Below are 10,580 nucleotides of genomic sequence, written 5' to 3'. Positions count from 1 at the left end.
AAATATTTAAGTGCCTTTGAATGGGGTATGGTAGTAGCTGCCAGGTTTGTGTCAAGAACTGCAATGCTGCTGGGCTTTTCATGCTCAAGAGTTTCCCATATATATCAAGGATGGTCCAACACCCAAAGCACATCCAGCCTTCTTGGCACAATGGGGGGAAGCATTGGAGTCAACATGGGCCAGCATCCCTGTGGAATGCTTTCAACACCTTGTAGAGTCCATGTCCTGACAAATATAGGCTGTTCTGAAGGCAAAAGGGTGTGAAAATCAATATTAGGAAGGTGTTCTTAATGTTTTGTACACTAAGTGTATATCCACACCTGTAACAAGGAGCTCTCTCTTATATTAAAAGTTCTCTAATCTTGTGCGAGAATCTGAGAATCATGACACAACAACAAAGTTATTCAGAAATCTCATCTAGATGAACTCCTCTTTGGAAATTACAGATCATCCATCCCCCTGGGCTGAAGTGAATAGGCACTATATATTAATTCAGTCATTATCACAACATTCCGATGCCCTGAGCTGGAACACACTCATATTCGTTGCCTCCCTTTTTATTGGAGACACAGGTCACGCTAGAGAGGGCTAGTGAGAGCAGATGTTGTATTTGCTCATCCAAGTAGAATGAGCTGATCCTGAGGCCATACGTACCTCCTCGATATCAAATGACACTACTGGGGTCAGAATACATTCAAGACAATGCCTTGAAGGAAGTGCACTGGAGAAAGCGCATCCAGAATGTGTGAGATGGACCCCTGAGGGCTTAGGGCGGAAGAGAGGCATGAGGGGTGCCCATTGATAGCCACCTGTTGATTCTGTTCCAAATGACCTAAACTTTTTTAGATTACTCGATCAGGTGTATGTGTGTGTTTGTGTGTGTGTGTGTGTGTGTGTGTGTCTGTGTGACAGAGAGAGAGCGAGAGAGAGCAAGAGAGAGGGAATGGGGAAGAGAAAGATGAACATAAATAAATAATAAAAAGAAAGTGAGAAAAGGAAAGAGAGAGAGAGATGTAGTAGAGAAGTGCCAGGTTCTTCAGGGGGTTTCCAGGCAAAATGGTTGACGATGCTGATCAGTGATGTCATGCTTAGGCAGCACCTGTTCTTGTAGTTGCCCCTGCAGACCTATGGTGGTCTGCGGTTTGCTGAGGTAGGCATGTGAAGCATGTCTGACCCTCCTCCATTTCCTGGCAAATAAGGGGGGTTGTGCCAATGAAAGTGTTAGGACAACTATATAAAGTGTGTGTGTGTGTGTGTGTATACATACACGCAAGCCTGTTACCAAAAGTAAGAATTTCACAAAGTGTTGATAGTTGTTGTTGTGTAGGAATGTGGTACTTTTGCTCACCAGCAATTTGCCTTAAGTAGACCAGGAGAAGCAGGGTTGGTAAAAAGGTAGCTTCATAAATCAGGCTTACATTGTTACTTGGAAAGATTATTAAACAATCACAATATTTCAGAGCCTTTTTGATTGAGATAAGTGGTGTTCTTATACAGTAGGCCTTTCAACAATGTCATCTAATCATCTCATCATAACAAAGGCTTGTGTACTGTATATAATAGTTGCAGTGCCAAATAAGGCTAAAGTTACCCAGGAGGATGTAGGGAGTGTGTGTGGCTAGAACCTGCATATGAGGAGATATCAATTAGTGTCCCTGTTTACAGACACACAGGTGGTGCCATACAGCTGCCATCTTCTTGGTCACCAGGGGAGGTGGTTTTAAAGCAGTGATGTTTCCATAGTCTTAACACAACAGGAAACACACATACACATACACATACACACATGCACAGACACATGCACAAAAACACACACACATTCACTTTCTCATGCTGCTCTGCGGGTGAAAACAGAGAGTAGATTTCAACAATTAGGTGACCAAATACAGCCGTAACCTCCAGTGTAGCAAGTGTGGGAGAAAGGGGAGCGAGCATACAAACAGGTGTTGCCCAGCCATGTGAGTGCTAAGCTAAGGGTCAATGGGACTTAGATAGCTATACAGTGCTGGGGGAACAAAGTAGTGTGTATGACAGCTGCCTGTGGAATGGCAGCTCATATCAACGCTTGTCACTCCTCCAGCATGTCTCAGAAAGCTTGTTCCTGCTTGTCTGCTCTCTTTCAACAGCTCCCAGTTCCAAACCACAGAGAAACCTATATTTTCTCCAGGACAAGACAGAATTCTGAAAGTCTGTGAAACGGTTGGCATGGAAAGTGTGTCCTTCTGAGACGGCAGTGATTCAGTGAAAGCACGTGAAGAGAAACAGTTATGTAACACGTGATTGTTGGATTAAGCAAGCATGGAGTCCAAAGATCTTAGTCTGGACACTGTGCCCCAGCGCATTTTGCAAGGTGTAAATCACATTTTTATGTAAAAATCGGACAACAATACCAGACAATACCAGACAATGATAATTGCCTCAACCATGGTCAAACCACAGTGTACTTACTGCACATCAGAATGGGAGCGCTTTGAGGGATAGAATTGGTTTTGTGAAATAACATCAATAATATTTCATGATTACATCTACAGTTATGCAAGTTAGCCCTGGCGATATGTGGGAGTGTTTTTGTATCGTCCCCAATGCTAATTCAATGAATACCTGCCGTTCTACAGCCAATTCCTTGCATCTTGTGATGTTGATATTAAAACTCACTTGACCTTTTAATGTGAGAAGAAAATCAAACTGTGCAAATTGTGTTTGATGCCACAGTGGTCACCACGCACTGCGACACAGGCAGGAAAAGGGAACTTTTCAACCAGCATATCTGCAAAGTGGACCTAACAAACAAATACTGATGGCCTGAACAGTCCAGTAAATGTTTCTGTCCCTTCCCAACCCCTTCACTGCTACCCACCGCCACCCCAACAATTTTCTGAAGAGCCCTGCACAAAACTTTCCTTGAGGAATTTCAATTCTCTTCAAAAGTTCCCTCTTCCTACATATCTGTTCTTTTTGACATCCACTTTACCTCATCCTGAAATAATCCTTTACTTTGATCTTTATAATCCATCATCAGTGAATATTTTGATAGATATGGATAGATAGAGAATTGCATAAGTCCACTCACCCTCTGCTTTACTGTAGATACAGCATCATCGGCCTAATAGCCCTCTCACTATCCACTCAAATACTGTGCTTTCTTGCCATAGACACTGAGTTACAATGAAGTTGAAAGGGCAGTTAAAGTCCTGAGTTACAAAATGAAAAAGGTGATGTAAATCCTGCTTCACCTCCTACCTATAGTAAGAACCCAACAGATAACACTCTCTCACACTCAATGTCACTGTCACTGTCACTGGCAAATTAGGATTCAATTCTGGAGCGGCTATAGCCAAAAGAGAAGGGGCACAGAATTCATAAATTCCAAACCGCAAATACACTATTTTATTTACAACAAAAAAAGTGAAACTGGTGCAAAACACGATCACTTCACCAAGTTCCCCCAAAGACACATCCCATTTCATCCCCTCCACAGCAACACAGGAGGAGGAAAACAAGAACCTAAGAGGGGTGATGACAAATCATATTGGGGTGGCAGGGTAGCCTAGTGGTTAGAGCGTTGGCCTAGTAACCGGAAGGTTGCAAGTTCAAACCCCCGAGCTGACAAGGTACAAATCTGTCATTCTGCCCCTGAACAGGCAGTTAACCCACTGTTCCTAGGCCGTCATTGAAAATAAGAATTTGTTCTTAACTGATCTTGCCTAGTTAAATAAAGGTAAAAAATATATAAATCTGCATATTACTTGTATTTCAGGGGCATATTCATGTCAATCAGGTGTCTCAGAATTGGAGTGCTGAACTAGGATTAGTTTAGGTTTAGCCTTTTAGATTACAATGAAAACGTTACATGGACTTGGGGGAACTGATCGTAAATTAGCCCTCCTACTCCCCCATATTACTCTCCAGCCAGGGGCGCTGCACTGCCTATCACCGTGTGTGTGTGTGTGTGTGTGTGTGTACACCGACTGTCCAAAATATTAGGAACACCTTCCTAATATTGAGTTGGACCCCCTTTTGCCCTCAGAACAGCCTCAATTCGTCAGGGTATGGACTCTACAAGGTGTTGAAAGCGTTCCACAGGGATGCTGGCCCATTTTCACTTCAATGCTTCCCACAGTTGTGTCAAGTTGGCTGGATGTCCTTTGGGTGGTGGACCATTCTTGATACACATGGGAAACTGTTGACCGTCTCCGCCCCTTCATGTACACTGATTGAAGTGGATTTAACAAATTACATCAATAAGGGATCACAACTTTCAGCTGGATTCACTGAGTGTATTTTCCGTGTTTACTCTACGTCATAATACATTGACAAATTACGTTGAAATAATGTTGATTCAACCAGTGTGAAGTATCTATTCTATTCCGAGATGCCTTGATACATATGGCCCAAAATCCAATTTCAGGCTGGGATGAGAGGAGCTGATGTAGCCGGATGGTGACACATTTAATGTATTCATGGTGACTCTGAGTCATCTGGTTAAGATTCATACCTGGAGCTCTCCCTCCCTGTCCCCACCTAGGAGTCTACTCTATTTTTCTGTTACCACAAGCAGCCTCTCATCTGTCTCTTTCCACATTGTCTGTGTTCTTATCTAGGCTCTTGGATTAGCCCCCTAAGGTCGATGTCCACGACCCCGGGGACATCTAATAAGCATAATAAAATAATCCCCATAAAAATTCATACATTTAAGATAGACATGCGGTATCTGTTTTTTTTTGTTGCATTGGATGCATCTGAAAGGTGACAGAGCTGGTGCAGTGTTTGTCAGACCATGAGACATCCCATCTGAGGTGAAAGGTGACAGAGCTGGTGCAGTGTTTGTCAGACCATGAGACATCCCATCTGAGGTGAAAGGTGGCAGAGCTGGTGCAGTGTTTGTCAGACCATGAGACATCCCATCTGAGGTGAAAGGTGACAGAGCTGGTGCAGTGTGTCAGACCATGAGACATCCCATCTGAGGTGAAAGGTGACAGAGCTGGTGCAGTGTTTGTCAGACCATGAGACATCCCATCTGAGGTGAAAGGTGACAGAGCTGGTGCAGTGTTTGTCAGACCATGAGACATCCCATCTGAGGTGAAAGGTGACAGAGCTGGTGCAGTGTTTGTCAGACCATGAGACATCCCATCTGAGGTGAAAGGTGGCAGAGCTGGTGCAGTGTTTGTCAGACCATGAGACATCCCATCTGAGGTGAAAGGTGGCAGAGCTGGTGCAGTGTTTGTCAGACCATGAGACATCCCATCTGAGGTGAAAGGTGGCAGAGCTGGTGCAGTGTTTGTCAGACCATGAGACATCCCATCTGAGGTGAAAGGTGACAGAGCTGGTGCAGTGTGTCAGACCATGAGACATCCCATCTGAGGTGAAAGGTGACAGAGCTGGTGCAGTGTGTCAGACCATGAGACATCCCATCTGAGGTGAAAGGTGACAGAGCTGGTGCAGTGTGTCAGACCATGAGACATCCCATCTGAGGTGTAAGGTGACAGAGCTGGTGCAGTGTTTGTCAGACCATGAGACATCCCATCTGAGGTGAAAGGTGGCAGAGCTGGTGCAGTGTGTCAGACCATGAGACATCCCATCTGAGGTGTAAGGTGACAGAGCTGGTGCAGTGTGTCAGACCATGAGACATCCCATCTGAGGTGAAAGGTGACAGAGCTGGTGCAGTGTGTCAGACCATGAGACATCCCATCTGAGGTGAAAGGTGACAGAGCTGGTGCAGTGTGTCAGACCATGAGACATCCCATCTGAGGTGAAAGGTGACAGAGCTGGTGCAGTGTGTCAGACCATGAGACATCCCATCTGAGGTGAAAGGTGACAGAGCTGGTGCAGTGTTTGTCAGACCATGAGACATCCCATCTGAGGTGTAAGGTGACAGAGCTGGTGCAGTGTGTCAGACCATGAGACATCCCATCTGAGGTGAAAGGTGACAGAGCTGGTGCAGTGTGTCAGACCATGAGACATCCCATCTGAGGTGAAAGGTGACAGAGCTGGTGCAGTGTGTCAGACCATGAGACATCCCATCTGAGGTGAAAGGTGACAGAGCTGGTGCAGTGTGTCAGACCATGAGACATCCCATCTGAGGTGAAAGGTGACAGAGCTGGTGCAGTGTGTCAGACCATGAGACATCCCATCTGAGGTGTAAGGTGACAGAGCTGGTGCAGTGTGTCAGACCATGAGACATCCCATCTGAGGTGAAAGGTGACAGAGCTGGTGCAGTGTGTCAGACCATGAGACATCCCATCTGAGGTGAAAGGTGACAGAGCTGGTGCAGTGTGTCAGACCATGAGACATCCCATCTGAGGTGAAAGGTGACAGAGCTGGTGCAGTGTGTCAGACCATGAGACATCCCATCTGAGGTGAAAGGTGACAGAGCTGGTGCAGTGTGTCAGACCATGAGACATCCCATCTGAGGTGAAAGGTGACAGAGCTGGTGCAGTGTGTCAGACCATGAGACATCCCATCTGAGGTGAAAGGTGACAGAGCTGGTGCAGTGTGTCAGACCATGAGACATCCCATCTGAGGTGAAAGGTGACAGAGCTGGTGCAGTGTGTCAGACCATGAGACATCCCATCTGAGGTGAAAGGTGACAGAGCTGGTGCAGTGTGTCAGACCATGAGACATCCCATCTGAGGTGAAAGGTGACAGAGCTGGTGCAGTGTGTCAGACCATGAGACATCCCATCTGAGGTGAAAGGTGACAGAGCTGGTGCAGTGTGTCAGACCATGAGACATCCCATCTGAGGTGAAAGGTGACAGAGCTGGTGCAGTGTGTCAGACCATGAGACATCCCATCTGAGGTGAAAGGTGACAGAGCTGGTGCAGTGTGTCAGACCATGAGACATCCCATCTGAGGTGAAAGGTGACAGAGCTGGTGCAGTGTGTCAGACCATGAGACATCCCATCTGAGGTGAAAGGTGACAGAGCTGGTGCAGTGTGTCAGACCATGAGACATCCCATCTGAGGTGAAAGGTGACAGAGCTGGTGCAGTGTGTCAGACCATGAGACATCCCATCTGAGGTGAAAGGTGACAGAGCTGGTGCAGTGTGTCAGACCATGAGACATCCCATCTGAGGTGAAAGGTGACAGAGCTGGTGCAGTGTGTCAGACCATGAGACATCCCATCTGAGGTGAAAGGTGACAGAGCTGGTGCAGTGTGTCAGACCATGAGACATCCTGAAAATCGGTCTGCTCACAAAATCGTCTGTAGAGTCAATACGGTTTCGCCTAATATTACCCCTCTGTGTAAAGGTGAGACTGTCACAAACACGTACACGTGGGTTGTTTTGCTCTAGGACTCCCACAGGCGTCACAAGACTCATCTGAAGGTGCCCCGGTACCAGTTGAAAAAATGTATGTAAGTATAGTGCATTCGGAAAGTATTTAGACCCCTTGACTTTTCCACAGTTTGTTACGTTACAGTCTTAATTCTAAAATTGATTAAATTGGTTAAATACATGTCCCAAAAAATAAATGTTTGGGCTCCCGTGTGGCGCAGTGGTCTAAGGCACTGCATCCCAGTGCGAGAGAAGTCACCACAGACACTCTTGTTTGAATCCAGGCTGTATCACAACTGGCTGTGATTGGGAGTCCCATAGGGCGTCGCACAATTGGCCAAGCGTCGTCTGGGTTTGGCTTTTGTAGGCCGTCATTGTAAATAAGAATTTGTTCTTAACTGACTTGCCTAGTTAAATAAAGATGACAAAAATAAAAAATCCTGATCTTTATTATATCTCTCAAATATAGGACAGACACTTCAGAAAAAAAGTTGCATTTGATTTTGGGGGGACTATCTGTTGTTCCGTGTAGTGAATCTGTTATTCAATGCATTTCAACAAATATTTTTTTCACATTTGTTTTCGATACTTCAAGGGGTTTTAAAATTCGAAATCAAACAGCAAAATGATCATTGGTAAGACCTTAAAACAATTCCATATAGCTGCTCCACCAAATGAGGCTGTTTTTGACAAGGACCTGGAACTCTCCACACCACCCTATTATCAAGTCCTCCCACACACAGTTAAGGGAGAGGCGAGACATGCCGCTAAAATCTCCCAACCCAGAGTATCCACCAACCAGATATGTAAATCACAGGCCTCTTTGGTCTAATCTTCCAAATGAAGAGCTTACTGAATAGTGAACATCCTCCCATTCATCATTTGGAGTCACGATGCTCTCCAGGGCACAACTGCTGCCCCCACTCTAGACCTCTTCCGAATGGTTCAGCAAAGGTTATTGTTCAGACAATTCCAATGCCAATGTGACAAAATCTGCAACAATATAAACAGAACATGTAAGAGTCTTCAAGAGGTCTTTATGATTTTGCTGTTGCATCCAGATCCAAATCAAATCAAATGTAATTTGTCACATACAACAGTTGTAGACCTTACAGTGAAATGCGTACTTACAAGCACTTAACCAACAATGTTTTAAGAGAAATACCTAAATTTTCTTTTTAAATAAATAAATAAAAGTAACAAATAATTAAAGAGTAGCAGTAAAATAACAATAGTGAGGGAATATACAGGGGGTACCGGTGCAGAGTCGAAGTGCGGAGGTACCGGTTAGTCCAGGTAATTGAGGTGATGTGTGCATGTTGGTAGAGTTATTAAAGTGACTATGCATAGATAATAACAGAGAGTAGCCGCGTAAAAAGGAGGGGGGGGGGCAATGCAAAAATCTGGGTAGGCATTTGATTAGATGTTCAGGAGTCTTATGGCTTGGGGGTAGAAGCTGTTTAGAAGCCTCTTAGACTTAGACTTGGTGCTCCGGTACCGCTTGCCGTGCGGTAGCAGAGAGAACAGTCTATGACTGGGGTGGCTGAAGTCTTGACAAATTTTAGGGCCTTCCTCTGACACCGCCTGGTATAGAGGTCCTGGATGGCAGAAAGCTTGGCCCCACTGATATACTGGGCCATACGCTCTGTAGTGCCTTACGATCAGAGGCCGAGCATTTGTCATGACAGGCAGTGTTGCAACCCGTCAGGATGTTCTCGATGGTGCAGCTGTAGAACCTTTTGAGGATCCACCCAGGTTGATGCTCCACATTGACATAGATGAAGTGTGTTTACCCCTACATTATGTAACTTTAGCGTATCTCTAAGACCCAGAAGAAAGTATTTTTAAAAATGCATTACATAATTGTAATGCTTCCCATCTAGTTGTTTATCATGTGTTGAAATGTGTCTGTCTGTGGATGATACATTCAGAGCAACATCTGCATGGAATGTCTGCAAAAAGCCTAAAACCCAAAACATGAAAACAAGCACTTATCAATGTCAGAAAAAGCCAAAATCAGTATTTTCAAAGTTCTTTGCATCTTCTTTTACTAGCTCAATGTGGCCTTTGGAATGTGATGTCGTGGGCAAAGACTTCAAAAGACAGACTAAAATTACAGAAAGATGGAGGTGGTTGAGCAAGCATGAAGGACGCATAACTTTTTCCCTTCGTACTCTTCCTGCTGCTGCTTCCCCATCTCCTTTGTCATAGGCTAGGTCTGTAATTTCAGAGGGCAGGGTAGGAGGGGGGACAAAGTGAGGAGAGGAACAGCATCTTGAGTTTCCCCTTTGCTCTCTGTGTTCTCTTCACACTGTGTTCCACCATCTCTGCTTCTTCTCATGCTGGGACTCAATTAACATTCCTTGTCTTAGCCTGTCGAGGCACTATAAATCGCTTGCCCTCTTTTCCATGGTCACACTCCCTTCTTCCTCCTGTAATGAAAAGAGAAGGAGAGGAGAGGCGTGATGTGTCTTTGATGAGTTCCAGCATGATCCTCTTTCCCTCCCTCAGATATCCAGTGGCCTCTCAGTTTGAAAACCTTTATTTTCACAACTTCTCTCTGTAGCTGTTTTCTCTCTGATATAAATACTGTTATGAAAAATTCTATATTATTGCATTAAGCATGTGGGATGAGTGTTTAAATAACGAAAACCACAGTTGACATTTCAGGAAGAAGCCACCATTTTGGAACTCTTGAACATCCTTTGATGGCTGAAATTGAGGGTTATAAAACCATAATGTACAGTTGGGGTACTTGGGGTCTCTTCGCTGCAGGCAGTCCCCGTTTGAGGACATTCATTTTAGCCTTTTCAGTACCTCCAAATGTGATGAGAGTCAACACAGGCCTGTCCACCAAACATTCCTCACCAATAGAGGATTCTTCGGTGTGCTTTTGAATGTAACAGGAGCAGCAGGGCACTCTAATGTTCAGGCATTGGTCTTAACATTTTTAAACTATAGAGCCCTATAGCCTCGGGGAGGATAAGTACAAAAGTGCAAATTTAATTGCCCTTCCCTTGTGCCGATCCCAGTTTTAGACATACTTCTCCATAGTCACTTATCTTCAGACTGCTTCACATAAATGCAAAATATGGACACATACTATCAGATACATGTCTGACTTTCTTTGGAAGACTAACAATGCAAGGCCATTGTTGGAGAAATCAACTTCTCTTCGCTCTCTCCTATGCATGTACACACAACTGTACTGTGGATTTTTCACTGCAGTTGCTATGTTTATGAATTAGTGGTATTTTTTCCAAAACTCATGAGAGCTATTTGTCTACATAAACTAGGATTGTCAACT

Source organism: Oncorhynchus masou, chromosome 33 (assembly GCF_036934945.1).
Source record: "Oncorhynchus masou masou isolate Uvic2021 chromosome 33, UVic_Omas_1.1, whole genome shotgun sequence".
Classification (NCBI taxonomy): Eukaryota; Metazoa; Chordata; class Actinopteri; order Salmoniformes; family Salmonidae; genus Oncorhynchus; species Oncorhynchus masou.
Note: the sequence above shows the minus strand (reverse complement) of the source record.